The 16,788-nt window shown below is 41.3% G+C and overlaps 1 non-coding gene across 1 annotated transcript; it reads right to left on the minus strand.

The window, feature by feature from the left end:
- Nucleotides 1-15,781: 15,781 nt before the first annotated feature.
- On the minus strand, nt 15,782-15,887 carry LOC131513252 (U6 spliceosomal RNA). Its single transcript, XR_009262483.1, has one exon. It is a non-coding gene; the product is annotated as a U6 spliceosomal RNA (small nuclear RNA).
- Between the last annotated feature and the right edge of the window lie 901 nt (nt 15,888-16,788).

Here is a 16,788-nt window from a genome sequence, read left to right on the forward strand (position 1 = left end):
CTTAGAACTTCAAGGAACTTCAGATTTGAAATGCACTAAGCAGGCTGTGGCGATGCTGTTTTGCATTATAATTATGAGCTGGGCTATGGTTTATGAGGGGAGGAATCCATCAAAGCAAAGAAAAAGAGAGCAGCTACCCCTCCTTCACCTCCCAAGCAACCCTCATGCACCTCCTGAAGGAGGAGACAAAACCGATGCCAAGCAGGGTTCCCTGTGTTTTTCTGAGGAAGAGCCGAGTTGGGAGTTTCTAAAAGCATTTTACCTTGAAAAGGCGGGGGGGGGGGGGGGGGGGGGAAACATTTGGAGAATAAAACCAGGATATTTACAAGCCATCTCCTTTGCTGACCTGAAATCAGAAAGGAAAACACCTCACTTGTGAGTCGCTTCTCTTCTGTCACTGTTTGAAGTTTCCCCACAGTTTTCATTCAAGCTGCAGATTTTATGTACAAGTCGCTGAATCCATGTTCTCCATCCTGATGAGGTTGCCCTAACAGGCATGGTGTCTTTTAATAAATAATTTAAGACCAAAAAGAGAAAGCACAACATGGAATGATCGGTTGATTTAAGCAGGGCGAAGACTTCCTCTTCATGTCACCAGGCCTCCCGCCAGGAGCCCCGCTCTAGAAAAGAGCTGACCTGAGAATGTACATTTTGTCAGCTTTGTGACGCCGATGACTCATGGGACAGGGATGATCCAATACAGCAGAACTTTAGAGACAAGGAGCCCCCTTGCTTTCCGCCGCACGGACAAGCGGTGTCACTTCTTGGCTTTTCGTATGTGCCGCTGCCGTTTCTAAAATGTTTCGGCATAGGGAGCTAAACTGGTGTGAAAACCATGTTGACAGAGAAAGGGGAGTTGGCTTTTTTGAAACTCGTTCAAGTGCCTACAGCATTGGGGCGGGGGAGTTCTCTCTCAAAACGTCAGCAGTGCCACATTCCTCTTTGAACGTCACTTGAAGACAGGCAGTTGTTTCGTCCGCTGTGTGTGTGTGTGTGTCAGAGAGAGACACAGAGGCAGAGACACAGACAGACAGACCTGCACATGTGTAGTTGGGAAACGAAATCTGTGCCATAAGTGGTTACACAGAAAGAACACGTCACAGTGATGGAGAATATGGTCTTCGTCTCTGTGAGATACGAGTGGCCTCATCACTCATGGCTGCTGCAGCAAAACTAAACCAGAAGTGGGTAATGAGGCCACCCCTACTGTGGGTAGATAACTTCTATATCTGAGCTGTCACGACCCATTAGGTCCTCACACTGCCCCTTCTTGGATGTGTCTCCCAGCCAGCTCTTTGGACCATAGAGTCTTTTTTATTATCATTCTACATCTGAAAGGGGGAGATCTTGGTTTCTTTAAAACCTTTCTTTCTTGTTCTTGACAAATAGGAAATGGTTGTCAGGTTTGAAACCTCCCTCTGGGCGCCATGTTGAAAGGTTCAGTGAAAACTAGAGTTGACAACAATCGCAAGAGTTTGTTTTAAAGTAGCCAAAATTATGGCAAAATGGCTTTACTTGCGTGGACTTTGAAATGGGTTACCGCATTTTAATCCAGGTAAGTTTTTTTGAGTTTTTTAGTGGGCCTAGCCTATTCCTAGGTTTACAGGATGGGACAAGAAATAAGGGATTGAATGTATTTTTAAAATATTGGAATCACATAAGTATCACTTATAAAACAGATTTTGTAATTTACATTCTTCAATTTCAAGTCTTTTAACGCCATAATTTAGCATGAGAATAGCAGATGTCCACAGAAGTTGATTCTATTTTGTTTAAATGATAGCCAGAGGCTGGAATTGATTTTTTTTTCCCCCTTTACATCCCCTGCCTTCTATCCTGACTGGAGCCAACATTTCTGGGTTTTAAAAAAGGGTTGAGGCTAAGGAGATGCATGTGTGTTGTGGGGGAGCGGGGGGGGGGGGGGGGGGGCGCACAAAATCTGCATGTTACTAAGTGGAAGGAAGCAGGCAGAATGACGTGAAGGAGTAACTCAGAAATCCACAGCTTCCAGGCCTGTGGCCCCAGGTGCTGGGCAGAGAGTGAAGTGACTTCAGAGAAATATGATTGAGGCGATGGGTGGGCAATAAGCAATAATTGATTGCACATGGGTAAAAGCTGCAATGCCTGCCTTTGGTAAGTGAGGCACAAAACAACACCTTTCCATGTCCCCAGCACAGAATTTCAGAGGCTGGGGGCGCTGTAGGAGAAGCATCCACCCAGTTCCTTATTAAGTGAGAGAACCTGCCATATTGGCCCACGGTACCTCCCAAGCAGGCTGAGGCCTCTAACATGACTGGGAACGAAGCCAGCTGTTTCTGCAGACAGGGGTTAGTGGTGCTTGGAGAGGAAATAGCCATCGGGGGCCAGAATAAACCATGCTAGCCCTGGGAAGGTGGGGGAGGTGGGGGAAGAAGAGCACAGGGCTTTGAGGCCCAACAAACCTCCTTCAGGTCCTGGTTTCTCTGTTTAAAAGGGGGGTGAATGTCACTTGCAAAGACATAAACATAAACAGTATCTACTTCACAGTAAGACCTGTATGAATATACATATGAATAGGATATTTATAAAAGTGACTAGTGCAGTCCAGGGAGTTTCTTCCTTCCTCCTGGGGGGTGGGGGGGGGGGTGGGGAAAAGGCAGTAACAGGCTCCATGGAGCTGCTATGAGGATCAAATGAGAAAATGTATATGAAGGACCTTGGCAATGCTAAAATACCCCATAAACGGTAGTTAAAAGAATCTTTAAACGTATTAAATTTAACTTAGGCATGTAGATAAGTATATTTATAAACATAACTGCCACATAGTCTTTCAAATTTCTATTTCCTATCTTTCACTTGAAAAAAAAAAGACTAGAAAAATCCACAATAAATAAGCAAAACTTTATTTCTTAAACAATGAGTGATTAGAAGAATAAACTTGAGATGCTTTCAGCCCCCCTCCTTTGAGTCCATCACTGGGGAGCCCAGGGACAGGGCTGCAGATGTTTTGCCCCTTTTGGTAGCTCTAGCAGAGGCTAAGGGCAAAATGGTGAAAGGGGTGGGGGATGGGTCTCAAACTCAAAGCACTTTTCATCCAGGGATTGGCCTAAAAAGCCACGCTTTTTGATGCGGGAGGATCTGACAAAAACGATTACATATGAGGTGTACTTATGCAGTCTTAAAATGAAAGACACGTTTTAATTCAAGTCAGAATTTGGTTCTAAGTTGTTAGAATTTCTACTGGAAAGATCTGAGTAGTGATTTTTCATGTGCGAAGAATGAGAAGCTTTGCCAGAACTGCCCCCAGATGCTTCTACCTTCTTCCCCATCGGTCACAGAGCATCAGAACTTTCCCCCAATAGATTTAAGCATTTTCAGAATAAGCAAACAATTGAGTAGAGTCAATTGTCAAAAGGCCCTGCCCGTACCCTTGCCCTGGCTGACTGTCTGAAATCCTCTGTCACTAACTCATTTGAGCCACATGGGCATTAACGGGTGGCTGGTAGAGGGAGAACTTACTCCTGGCCTCATCAGTATCTGCTAGTGACAGTTCAGGTTGAGGAGATTTATTTGATGCTTCCTGTTGCCTAGCAAGATCCAGAACTGACATACGGGACAAATAGAGCCGGACTTGTGGAAAGGATTTCTGATCTGGGAGGGCAGAGCCATTCTCCAGCATTCAGTAGGGTAAGAGTTTGAAGAGGACCAGAGAGAGGCAAAAAGAAAGTCACCAATTTGTGTCCCAGTTTTGTCCTCCTTTGTTCTCACCCGTTCTTACCTCAGGGGCTGAATACTTTGATTATGCTACAGAAGTATTCCAACTCCATTTAAGGACAATGCATATGTCACTCTATAACTGCTCTTCCCCCAACACAAACAAATCTGTCTAGTAGAAAACTCTAAACTGTGACTTGCCAACCAGTCTTCCAAACTGAAAATTGGAAAGTGCTTCCTCAAACACATAGCTTCAGCAGTTGAGGAGCTGAGTGAGGCAGGCCTAACAGAAGCACATTATGCTTGAGGAGGAGAACTCAGAGCTTGCAGGAGTGCCTTCTCAGGGTGGTTGGGAGGCTCTAGCTCATCGGTTGAGTTCCTCTCTTTCTGAGCAAAGCTAGACATGTAAGTAGTACTTGAAGGCACTTTTAAGACTGGCCTTTCCAGCAGACCATCAGCTCCTCAAGGGCAGGGACAGAATCTGTTTTGTTCACTGTTGCATCTCCAACAACTAGCACAAATACCGAGCACAAAGCAGGAGCTCAATTTGTTGAATGAATAATAAACGAATCAACGAGTATCTGACCCTAGGCATCTCTTTTTTTCTCTTCTTTTCTTGCAACTCCAAGAGCAAGTTCAAAGTCTGCTAATATTTTGCTACTTTTCCATCCTTCTTTCTCTCTTTTTTATGGACCCAGTTTCTCTCTTCTTTTTTTACTCTCTGCTGTTCCTTTTTTTTTTTTTTTTTAATGTTTCTTTATTTTTGAGAGAGAGAGACAGAGCATGAGCAGAGAGAGGAGTCAGAATCCAAAGCAGGCTCCAGGCTCTGAGCTGTCGGCACAGAACCCCACGCGGGGCTCGAACCCACAGACCGAGAGATTATGACCTGAGCCAAAGTCAGACACCTAACCGACGGAGCCACCCAGGCGTCGCATTCTCTCTGCTGTTTCTAACCCCCCGGGGGGGAAAACTGCCAGCTTCTGGCTGAGCAGCTACAAGTGGAGTGTGTGAACCCACCCATGTTCCTGTGTTGCTCAGAGCGTCAGTCGGCCCGACGTTTCCACTCAAACCCTCTGCAAAGCCGTAGGGCTGAAGCCATCACCCACGTGCAACTGATTAGAGCTACACACACTGCACACCACATTCATCTTGTGAAACTTCAGCTCCAGCCAGCTACAACAACCTAGGAGATTACCATGGCAAAGAAAATTATTTTCTTTAAGTGAAGGCTGGTTGACCACCACAGTGTGGTCAAAATAACTCATTTTTTTCCCCTTAAGAAGCACTAACTCAAATGTGACAAGGACGTGTGCTCACACTCGGCTGACCCTGTCATTTTCCTGCTTCCAGCCTGGCCCCTGCAGGGAGCCGGGCTCTCCAGGTGCCTATCAAATGAAAAGGGGCTTGAAAATTCCCGGCCTCATTCTCCTAAAATCCTGCACCGATTCCCTGATAGAAATGAAAACCCACCAAAAGGGAGTTTGAGGAAAATGCTTCCTTTTTAAAGTGCAAAACTAAAATTCATAAAAAATAGTCTTTATTCCAGACCCGGGATGTAGAATAGACTAGAGCTCAGCAAACTGAATGCATTCATTAGTGATTCTCAAGACCATAACTGAAGACACACAGCTTAATCTTCATGGTTTGTTTGAAATAAAAGCAGAAATCTTATGGAGAAAAAAAGCAGGTTTTACAATTTAAGTTCTGACTTAATGTACAAATTTTGAAAAATTAGAGAAATCCAGAGTTTCACAAATGTTAAATTACAGTATATGTTAATGCTTGATTTTTCCTTTAGAAACAAAATTCGACTTTTTATTACAGCATTATATTTAGTATTTTTCTGAAACATAATAGCATGTAGTCAATAAAATAATATGAATTTCTGAACTGAAACTGTTCATTAGCTGAATATTTTGGAATTGGGTGCTGAAGAAGTGCTTGATTATAATGATAAAGGACTGCAAACCTGTGGGGATTTACAGACATATTTCAGGTTATCCTAGAAGAGATTTCTAGTCCCAGTGTTATGAGCTTGTCTCAGACATTTTACAGTCATCTTGTGAAGAGCTCACCATAAATAGATTGCTTCTTGCAACTCCGATTCTTAGTGCATCTTGAAGAAAGAGCATAAAATAGAAGCATAGAATCTCGGAGCTGAATGGGAGATTCTCTTGTTAAACACATTAATTTCACAGATGAGGGGAAAAAAACCTAGAGAAATGAAATGACATGACCAAGGTCACCCAGCTAATGAGTGGACCCTAGCACATGTTTTCTGACGTCAGTTCCAATTAGGTTTACCAATCATCATATTAAAACATATATATGCTAGTTTAGAATTAACACTCAGCTATTGTTCTTTTGTGTCTTCTAAAAGTCCCTCTTTTGTTGCTTTTAAAAACTTTCCATTCTTATTTTTTTTTTATTTTTTAAAGTTTATTTATTTTGAGAGAGAGAGAGAGGGAGAGAGAGCATGCACACATGAGTGGGGAAGGAGCAGAGAGAAAGGGAAAGAATTCTAAGCAAGCTCAGTGCTGATACAGCACAGAGCCAGAGGCGGGCTCGAAACCACAAACTGTGAGATCACAACCTGAGCTGAAATGAGTCAGTCGCTTAACTGACTGAGCTACCCAGGCGCCACTCCAGTCTGTTTTTTAATATATTATTTTTAGAATATGTCTTTAGAACATTAATACAATAAACATTTGCATTTCATTTTACAGTTTTGAAACTTATTTGCTTAATAAATTTTTCTTTAATACTTGGGACAATGCCGTAGTATAGGAAATCTATAATCTTTGAGGAAAGTGAGGCTCAGAGAGGTTTAGGGACTTGTCCAATGATACAGAGCACAGACAGTGCTAGAAAATGGCTGCCCTTTGAACAGAAGGGTTTTAGTGAGTATAATTTGATGCGCATTCGGGGCAAATGTGAAAATTAAGCCAGAACTGAGGGTGCGAGAGGAGCTGAGAGTTGTTTCCATTCCTTGGTTATTCAACCGAACCACTCATGTAGGCATGGCTGTGAAAGGACTTTGCAATGGAATTAAGGTTACTAATCAGCTGAACTCAGTATAGGGCGAGTACCCCAGCCCTCCGGGGGGGAGGGGCAACCTAATCACCCCTAAGAGAAGAGGAAGGCAGACAGATGCCACAGAGGAAATGTGAGGCCGAGGGAGGTTAGAGGGGTTCAGAATCTGAGAAGGATTCTACCTGCTGCTATTGGCTTTGAAAATGGAGGCAAGGGACCAAGAGGCAAGAATAAGGGCAGGTTGCAGAAGCTGCGGACGACTACCAGATGGCAACCAGCAAGGGAACAGGGATCTCAGTCCTACAACCTTGTGGAACTGAATCCTGCCAGCAACGTGAATGAATGGGGAATCAGATTCATCTCCAGAGCCTCCACAAAGGAAAGCAAGTCTGCTGACACCCTGGCTTCAGCCTTGTGAGATGTTAAGCAGAGAAGCAGCTGAACCATGCTGTGCCCAGACTTCCAACCTACAGAACCGGGAAACAATAAAGTGGGTATTGTTTGAACCTGCTAAATTTGTGGTAATTTGGTGTAACATTAATAGAAAACTGACACAATGGAAATTCTGCTTTAATTTCTAAATTGTTTCAATCATTATGTTAGGAGCTTAGGGCCCTTCAGTTCTTTTCCTCCCAGGGGTTGTTACTGGCAGAGGATCTGCCCAAGGGTTGACAGCCACATGAAACAGGAAGCACTGTTTTATTAATTTGAGCAAGTGTTGTTAACTCTCTAGAAGCAGGGGTTTCCCAGGAGGCTCATATCCAAGAGTATAGCTTAGGCTTGAGGTCAATTTGGAGCATCCCATGTCTTCTTTCCCTGAATTGAAAATAGGCTTACTGCTCTTCAGAAACTGGGGACAAAGGACTGAAAATATGACCACGGACCTGCCAAGCTCCTACTGCCAAGGGCAGGAGGGACATGTAGCCATTGAGAGCATAACGATACCACCTACTGGTGGTGGCCCAGTGAATGTTAGGCTCTTACCAGTCAGATTAGACATTGCTCTTCCACTGGGGGAGACTGAGTTATGAATGGTTGGGATAGGAGAAGCACGTATTTCTTCTGTGAACAAGACTGAAATACGAGGAGAGGTAGAAAGGACTCTCCATACCATTTGACAGACTGAATGTTCTTTTTGGGTGGTCATGAGATGGAACAGAGAATGTAAAACTGTGAATAAGTACCATTTGGAATACTATGTCTGAAGCTGGCAGAGAGAGTTCCTTTAAAGCACTAAATCCCAGATGCTTTTAAAATAATTGTGATGACAGAAACAATCACTGGATATAAGAAAAGGAATAAAGAATTAGATCTTTCTCTATAAGTTTAGCATTTGATTCTCACATGTGTTTAAAATTCCTGACTGGTATAAAAATGGATCATTTGAGAGGAGTCCTTTAGGACGATATCAATATTCACTATTTTTGTCTCATGAATAAGAGTGAGGAGAAATTATGTTGAGTGGTGTAAAGCTGGGACCATTGGCAGAGTGGGGTTAGTGGTTGCTACAGGCACACTGAGAGAATTTTAAGAGCTGAACCATCAAATGAAGTCTGAAAAGTACGTGAAGGTTCAGCAGTGAGGGTGGAGGTGAGAGGGAGGTGGGACTGGGGAAGACTGAGTCCAGGAGTAAGTCATCAGTTTTACACCAAGGTGTTCAGAGGTGTCCCAGGCATGTGAGGTTATCTAGGTAGTTGAATGGTGTTTCAGTATAAGTATATACAGTTGACCCTTGAATGACACAGGTTTGAACTACACAGGTCCACTTATACACAGATTTTTTTCCATAGATACAGTAGTACAATAAATGTATTTTCTCTTCCTTAGGATTTTCTTAATAGCATTCTCTTTTCTCTAGCTTACTTTATTATAAAAATACGGAATATAATACATACAACATACAAAATATGTGTTAATAGACTATTCACGTTGTCAGTAAGGCTTCTAGTCAACAGTAGGCTACTGGTGGTTAAAACTTGGGGGACTCAAAAGTAGATTTTTTACTGCACAGGGAGGCAACACTCCCAACCCCCACTTTGTTCTGGGATCAACTATATTTGCAACTATAAATTGTTCTTGGTCCTTACAGTTGTCCAAATTTGAGAATATAGTACAATTGACCACATCTCAAGAATTCACTTGAGTTCATTCTCCTCTTGGTTTCAAGAAATAAGTTAACGAACCTCTCTCTTATCTTTACAGAGGGGACTGCAACTTGGTCCTTATCTCCCCTTCTTCTTATACTCCTTAGACATCCAGATGAAGATACTTAGTAGGCAGGTGGATAAACAGTCTAGAGTTGGACTGGAGATACACATGTGAAATGTGTCCATGTTTGGCAGTATTAATGTCATGGAAATGGAGAAAGTGCAGCTAGAGGAGCTTGCTTGCTGTTAGTGGGGCTCTGGGCCCTCCTACATGTCTGGTAGAAAAGGAGAAACCAGGATTAGAAATGAGATAGGGCTTCCCCGAAGTAGGAAAAACCAGGAGAATGATGTCACAGAAGACAGAGAAGAGTGGTTCAAGAAGGGTGTGCTTCGAAAGAAGACTGTTCAGCAACATCAACTGCTACTGACAAAGTAAGATGAGAATGGGAAATTGGCCAGCAGCTCCGGCCAAATACAGGTAATTGGTGACATTGATAAGGGCCAATTTAATGACCTGATAGGGATGAAAGCTAGGATGTTGTGGGTTGGGTAGGGAAAGAGTGATGAGAAAGTGGAGTCACAAAGTATAGACCATTCTTTCCATGAGTTTCCACTCTTTCCATGAGTGTCGTTGGGATGAGAAGAGAAATGGAGAATATCTGATGACTGTCATGTTTTTTGTTTTTTTGTTTTATTGTTATGTGGGTATACCAACAGACGTGTGTGTGTGTGTGTGACAGAGAGAGAGAGAGACAGACAGAACAAAAGACGGAGATGGAGAGAGAGGGAGGGAGAAGGAGAGAAGTTGATTATACAAGAGAGATGTGCAAGCATAAACTTACCTAATATTCAAGTGTTTCAGAAACACATTAATATATAATCCTTAAGGGCAATATTTGCTTGGCATTACTTTAAATAGAATTAAAATACAAGTTCAATCAAGGAGGTCTCTTCCTAATCTAAAAAATTCAATTATTTCACTGTCACTCTCACCCTTGTCTTAAGTTCATAGTCCTTTTCATAGGGTGTGGGTGGCAGCAAATATGGTAATAATAAAGGCAGCTGTGGGTCTCACTACCCTCAACCATCCCTGAAGACAGCCTTCTTATTTGATGTTCCAGAGACATAAAGGAAGAGCATGGTGAGGTGGTTTCTCCAACATACCTCAGAAGCTGTGAGCTAGAATTCTCCTCTTAAACACACACCCTGTCAACCCCTTAAAAAGAAAGAGATGACAAACACAAGAGATTAGTGGTTTACTAAAGTCTTTATCCTGTCAAAAAATGCAAGGGCACAAGTAACATGGAGAAGAACTATTCTACAATATACCACCCACATCTACTGTAATGTCTGAAATGTGAGATTTTTTTTTTTCTGAATAGTATTTTTTTTTTGGTCCAAACTGAAGACTGATGAGAAGATTGTAGGCTGACTGTTGTAGAATAAGAGCCTCCACTGATCCCCACATGCACACACAGGGATTAGGCAGAGAGTATGCATTTTCTTGCATTTGATAAAAAAATACTTTTCCAGCTTCTGCAGCCTTTGTGATACAGAAGAACTCTGATATAATTTAATGGGAAATTATAACAGAACTATTAAGATAAGTAAGAAATTTCAAAAATCCATTGCCTTTGTTCCCTTGAAATGAGTGACTCTGGTTAGCAAGATTATTCAATTTGAAATAATTAGGTTTCTGGTTCCTGTAATTTAGGCCTTACCTGTCACTGCAAATTATCTAAATTGTTATATATACACAGATATATATAAAAACTTGTGTCATGTCATTAAGACTAAATATTTTTAAACATTTATATTCAGAGACTCTATTTATTTTCTAATCAGAAAAAACTCTAATACATTTGTAGAACTTTGACAAAAGATTTTTAAAAGGATATTCACGTAATTATGTTTACCACAGGATATTGCTTATATCGCACTTTGGTGAGGTTATGGATATGGATTTCTTTTAAACTCTTACATGGTTGAATTTTCTTTCTGTCAAAGAAATTTTAAAAGACCATGCTATTAAATAGCTATAATGTTTGGGTGCAGAGGTATTATAATTTGCAGTGACTGTGTGCTTTGTGCCATAACCTCCCAGATCTTACTAAATCTAGCCTTGACTGTAGGGAATTCATCTGATTCCATTATTTAGCTAAGTAGAATTTTATAGCCATTAAAAGCAAAGCAATAATTCCTTTCACTGAAGTTGAGCCTAAGACACTGTTTAATACATTTAATTACAACAAAATTGAGTCCTGGGACACTGCTAGCCCACTGATGGACTTCAAATGTTATTGCTAATTTAATAATAACTTTTATTGAGTACATATTCCTTATTCTGTACCAGGCACTAAACTACATACTTCATATACACTATCTTGTTTAATCTTCTAAATAACCGCAGGAAGGCAGTACTATTTGTGTTCCACATTTACATATTAAGAGGTTCAGAAAGGTTGTGTAATTTGCCCAAGATCACACAGTTTGTTATTAGAGACAGAATTGCATCTAACGCCTATCTGAGGCCATATTATAATACATGGAAATAGACAAGTTGTCTAACCCAAACCAGATAACCCTGGAGCTAACCTGACTATATGATAAAATTTACCTCTTTTGAAAAGCCACTCAATCTCTAACAATTTGCTAAATCGTGCTTATAGCCTTTCTCTGTGGTATTCTTAATTGTTCTTTATTACTCAAGGGCAATAGAGGGCCACATATGACTGTCACTGCAGATGTGCATGTGGGTATATAACATTCACTCATACATCCAATCATCTACTATTTATTAAGCACCACACTGCGTCAGGCACTGTGAACAAAACAGCCCGGGCCTTATCCTCATTGAGCTTCCTGTCAAATGGATGAGATACACATAAAATAAATAAACTGTAAATAAATCAATGTAATAAGTACTTTAGAGGGTTATGGGAAATCTGGTTTCTATGAAAGAGATAATCAATATTTGGTTATTCTGAATTAGGAAGTCAGGCCTCAATAAAGAAGGGGCATTTGAACTAAAACCCTTACAGGCATACCCTAAAAGAGAGGCAGATGAAAAGACTATGTACATTCATTCATTCAACAAACATCTGCTGAGGGCTTGCTATGTGCAAATCACTGTGCACAGTGTAAGGACTACATCAGTGAACAAGGCAGAAATCTGGTCCTATCTGTGTAGAGTTTCTGGTCTCATCAAAACACCAAATCTAATGTCTCACTAAAGCTGTAGGAAATGACTCTAGAAAAAAAATTTAATTTAAAAAGAGGGAGAGAAGCCAGTTAATGTAAATATCTGTGTTAGTAACATGGATTCTTTTTTTTTTTTTTTTTGGTTAGTCAATTAAGAAGAGTACTTGAGACATATGCGGTCCCAAAACTATGAGTCACAGTGTTATGCCTAGAAAGCACTCTTATCATTAAGTTATCAAAAAAATAAAAACAAGTTTTGAACATGTTATACTCATTCAATTCAGAAATTAAAGAAAATAAATGAACAGGTTGCCAAGAGTGAAATCTACCGTATGTTGCTAAATCATGCAACACCCACACATAATTTTCCTACAGGTGGCGCTGTGCAGCTGGATTACTGTAGGTTGACTTAAGTGGTGGATTCAGCTCAAACCACAGACATAGAGGCATGCAAGGGAATCATTTTGGTCAACCTAAACATAAACCATCGTGGATAACTTTCCACATACTGCTGGGTTGGACAGGAGTGGTCTTATGATTGATGTCTTATTTATAGATGCTGAGAAAAAGCTCAGTTATCTATCCTTTTGACCTACGACTTCATCATTTCAGATGGCATTTGACGGATATCTATGAACTGCCTTGTCTCCAAACAACAGAATATCTGTTTTCTTAATTTTGTCTTTGAAGGAAAAAGTCCCTGCTTATGATGATCATATAGAGCCAAGGGTTCACTTTCTCTCTAGAGATTAAGACTATTGTCTTCAAATAGGGTGCCTCTGGCCTTTTTGTTAGTTGAGGCAGCAATTGCTGCTCAACTCTCTTTAGGTATTACTGAAACATCCAGACAATCAACAACCATAAAACAAAAACATATTCTAGAAACAAACTACCAAAGAGCTGTCAGGAAGCCACATCCTTCCTTAAGAAAACACGAGCTCCTCTAAAGCAGGGCCTGAGGAGAGAATCCTCTCCAGCAGTGGGGCAGTGTCGAGGCGTTGACATGGGCTCTTAGATTCACTGCCACCCTTGTTTTCCTTTTTCGATATTTCTTCCCAATTCCTGCTGCCATCACAGTCCCAATCCAAAGGACACTGCCCCTTTTAATATCCCAGACCAGATACAGCCCAAATCTTCCCCTTCAAGTTCAGCTGAGACCAGGCCATGACATTTAAGAAAATACTAAGCGCTTTAAGCAATTAAGGGAAAGAGGTTGAGACGGAAACATGTAACCAGACCCCCTGAGTTCAAGACATACCCCCACCCCAGCCCTGGGTCTGGCTCCTCATGTTGGATGCCATCTTTGTACCCACCATCCCAGGGTACATACATTCCAATGTATCTCAGCCCTTAAGAGAGAAAACCCAAGATAACAAACGAATTGAGAGTATTGTCCAGTGCTGTGGTGTCCAGTCTCATGTTAGGTCTCTTCCCTGGGACTAAAACCTGAGCTAACCACCCCTGTCAGAGAACATGTTACTGCCTACTCAGAGGAGGAGGCCTTACCCTCAGGCCAAATAGGACGACCGCGTATGATTACACTCCAATGGTGTTCATACAAGTGGCACTAGTAAAGAACGATAGATTATTTCACCCCCAAAAGGCCCACGAGATGAAGCAAGAGGCAGACTGTTGGGCACTGCCCATTTTCTGAGTGTGTACAAAGAGGCAAGGTAGCTTTAAGGGAATGGCTGGACATCATGGACAATTCTTTGATGATGGTTCTCTTTAGGTGGGATGAGGTGGGGATAAAGGAGCCATCTGAGGGCCGCACTCATACACAGTTTGGGTAAGTAAGCTGTGAAGTTCAAGTCAAAGTAGAAAATCTGAAGCAGGTCTCTTTGTGGCTCTGCAAGTCAGTGATGTTGGCTGATACAGGCACATTCTACCCTACACATCACCTCCCCAGATGTCGTCACTCAATATGAAAAATTTAAGTAATATTGACTTTCAAATATGTCTCTGGACACAGCTAAAATTAGCCCCAGAGGAAAAACTCTGGAAAAACTAGAGGTAAGTGAGTCCCTGAATGCACCTAGGATGCAACCCAATGTTGGATTCCTCAAGATTAAGACTTCTGTGCAGTTAAGAGATGAGGGAAATCAGTGAGAAGCAAAAGTCATCCTTTATCCCACCCTATATCCTCTTGCCACAATCAGCCAGGTGCTCTGTCCACAGTATTTCAGTAACGAGAATGGACAATTGCTCAGCTTCTCAGGTTTTCAGAGGCTATGGCATTACTCACCAAAAAGATGTGTAGGTGCCATGGCAATCCCACAGGGCAAGCTTCCTAAGACAATTCTGATACTCTCCACAGAAAGTGAGGATGGGCTTGCAAGAAACAAATTCAAAACTCTTTGTATGTGGTTATGTACATGTATTTCTATGTAGAATGTTTACATGAAACAATTCCCATTTTAAAAAAAGATCATTCTTACCAACTTTTTCTCCCTACTTTAGATAGGAGATACTAATAGGAGGATCCTGCTGGGTCCTCTGAAATATAAAACAGATCAACAGAACATTAACAAGATCTTAAGAGAAATAATAAAGCCAAACCACACTGGATAAGGACCATAGCCTGATATTCCAATAGATAACTAACAATAACAGAGCCCAGTGGATTCTGGAAGGCAACATGACTTGTACTGTTTCCATTCTGTTCTACAGCTATCCACTCAAAACATCTGAAGTCATTCTTCAAATTTAACATAGAAAAGGCCTCTTTTCTCCTTGATGTGGGTCTGTGAAAAATTCATGATCTAAATACCAGAGAGAATAACTATATTAACAACTTAGTTTCTAAGCGACAAGAAATGAAGACGTTCTCTGATCTTGACCAATTCCACAAGTGGAACGTGTATCATCCAACTAAACTCTGATACCCGAATGGCTTTGCCCATTCTCTTTTTAAGCACAGTGGGAAATGTCAGAAAGATAAACTTCATAGAAATAGAAACTTCTTTTGTGGTTCTTCACTTAACTCAAATGAGCTCAGTATTGTTGGTATTATAAGTAATTGGTACTTAATAAGTACTTCTGAATATGAATGTTTTTATCATCATCTGAATATTAGGAAAACGGTGAACTTCCATGTTGTCATCAAAAAACCAATTAATGACGTATTCTGGAAGGTATATAAGATAATATATAAGCCAATATATGCAAGCACTTTTTGCAATAAATATTATACATATTAAAGTATTGTTTTATTATCATTATTATGTATTGGTACGATTTAAGAACAAAACTGATTTCCCTGGGTATTGAGTCAAATTTAAGTGGACACTAATTAATGAAATACATTTTAACAGTGTCTCCAAGGGAAATTCACATAATATTTTTTTCCCAGGCCTAGGTCCAAAAGTAGTTGGGAACATCTTGGAAGGGGATATGGCCTACTCATTACTCATGCTACTTACTCCCCCCAGATCTGTTTTCCAACTACCAACTAGCTAAATTCTTCTTGGCTTGTGAAAACTAAGGAGTTCACAGCCTCAGGAAATACAATTGGAAGCTGCGGGTGTATGTTGGGGTCAGGGGTGTTTGAAGCAAGATGCCTATTTTCCTCAAACTGTTAAAAAACAGTTTTTAAAAAACCAAAGCAAAAAAAAACCTTGGCTGCAACTGGGTAACTCCTGAGTATTTCACCATCACCACTCAGATGACGCTTTCCCACTCTTCCCTGCTCAGGTTCCTCCTCACTTGGTACCTTTTAGCGCTTCGCGAATTTGCGTGTCATCCTTGCACAGGGGCTGCGCTAATCTACTCTGTATCCTTCCAATTTTAGTATATGTGCTGCCAAGCGAGCACTTGGTACCTTTTACATTCTCATTTATATCCATACTCATCCCTGTCTGAGCACAGTTGTCATATAAGGAGGTTGGGAGGGGCATAGGTCACAGGAACCTATAGCTGTACCTTCCTATATTAAAAATATATATATATGAAAAAGAAAGAAGTGTCATTCTGTGTTAAAGGCATGGAGGGTCCTTCTTTGTATTTGTGTGGCATAACTTTGATATTCAAAGAAAGCTGATGACTAACACCCCACCCCATCACAGAGGCTTGGGGCAGTCCCTTTGCACTCTTTCCCTGCTTTCCATTCTTATGATTTAGTGTAATCTAGCCCCTTGCTGTCAGGAGCACGCAATGAAATCAGAAACTAAAGGGTCCTGAGTGCACACACCCTTCTAACAAAAGGAGTTCACAAAGATGTTTCACTCAACTGGCCACCTCTGCGTTTAGGCTGCGGACTGCTTCCCACTAGGCAATGCGGAAAATGTGGGCTTCAAAACTCAACAATGAATAGAGCTGGCATTGTAGTGTGAAGGAACAGCAGAGTAAGGGAAGGGATTCCCAAGCACAATTTTCTTCATGCCACACATTGATTCTGTCCCATTCCAGCTCCCTAAATCTTTACATTCAATTTCTAACGAGTATCTTCAGTGCCCTTTACCTCTGAACAGCCACCGTTCAGAGGAAAAAGCAAGACTGTGATCATAAGATTAACCCATAAGTTACCTGACGATCAAAATCTCATACTTTTAGCACACCAAAATTCCAGGGACTTTATTTACACAGCCTCATAAATAGGAGAGTGAGGCTGGACCTGTCCAATATGGGCATTTCCATAAGATGAAAGGAACTTGGGCTCCAGCTCTGTCACAGGCTCGTGCGCATACCCTTGAGCAAGTCCATCCACCTCCCCGAG

Source organism: Neofelis nebulosa, chromosome 5 (genome assembly GCF_028018385.1).
Source record: "Neofelis nebulosa isolate mNeoNeb1 chromosome 5, mNeoNeb1.pri, whole genome shotgun sequence".
Lineage (NCBI taxonomy): Eukaryota > Metazoa > Chordata > Mammalia > Carnivora > Felidae > Neofelis > Neofelis nebulosa.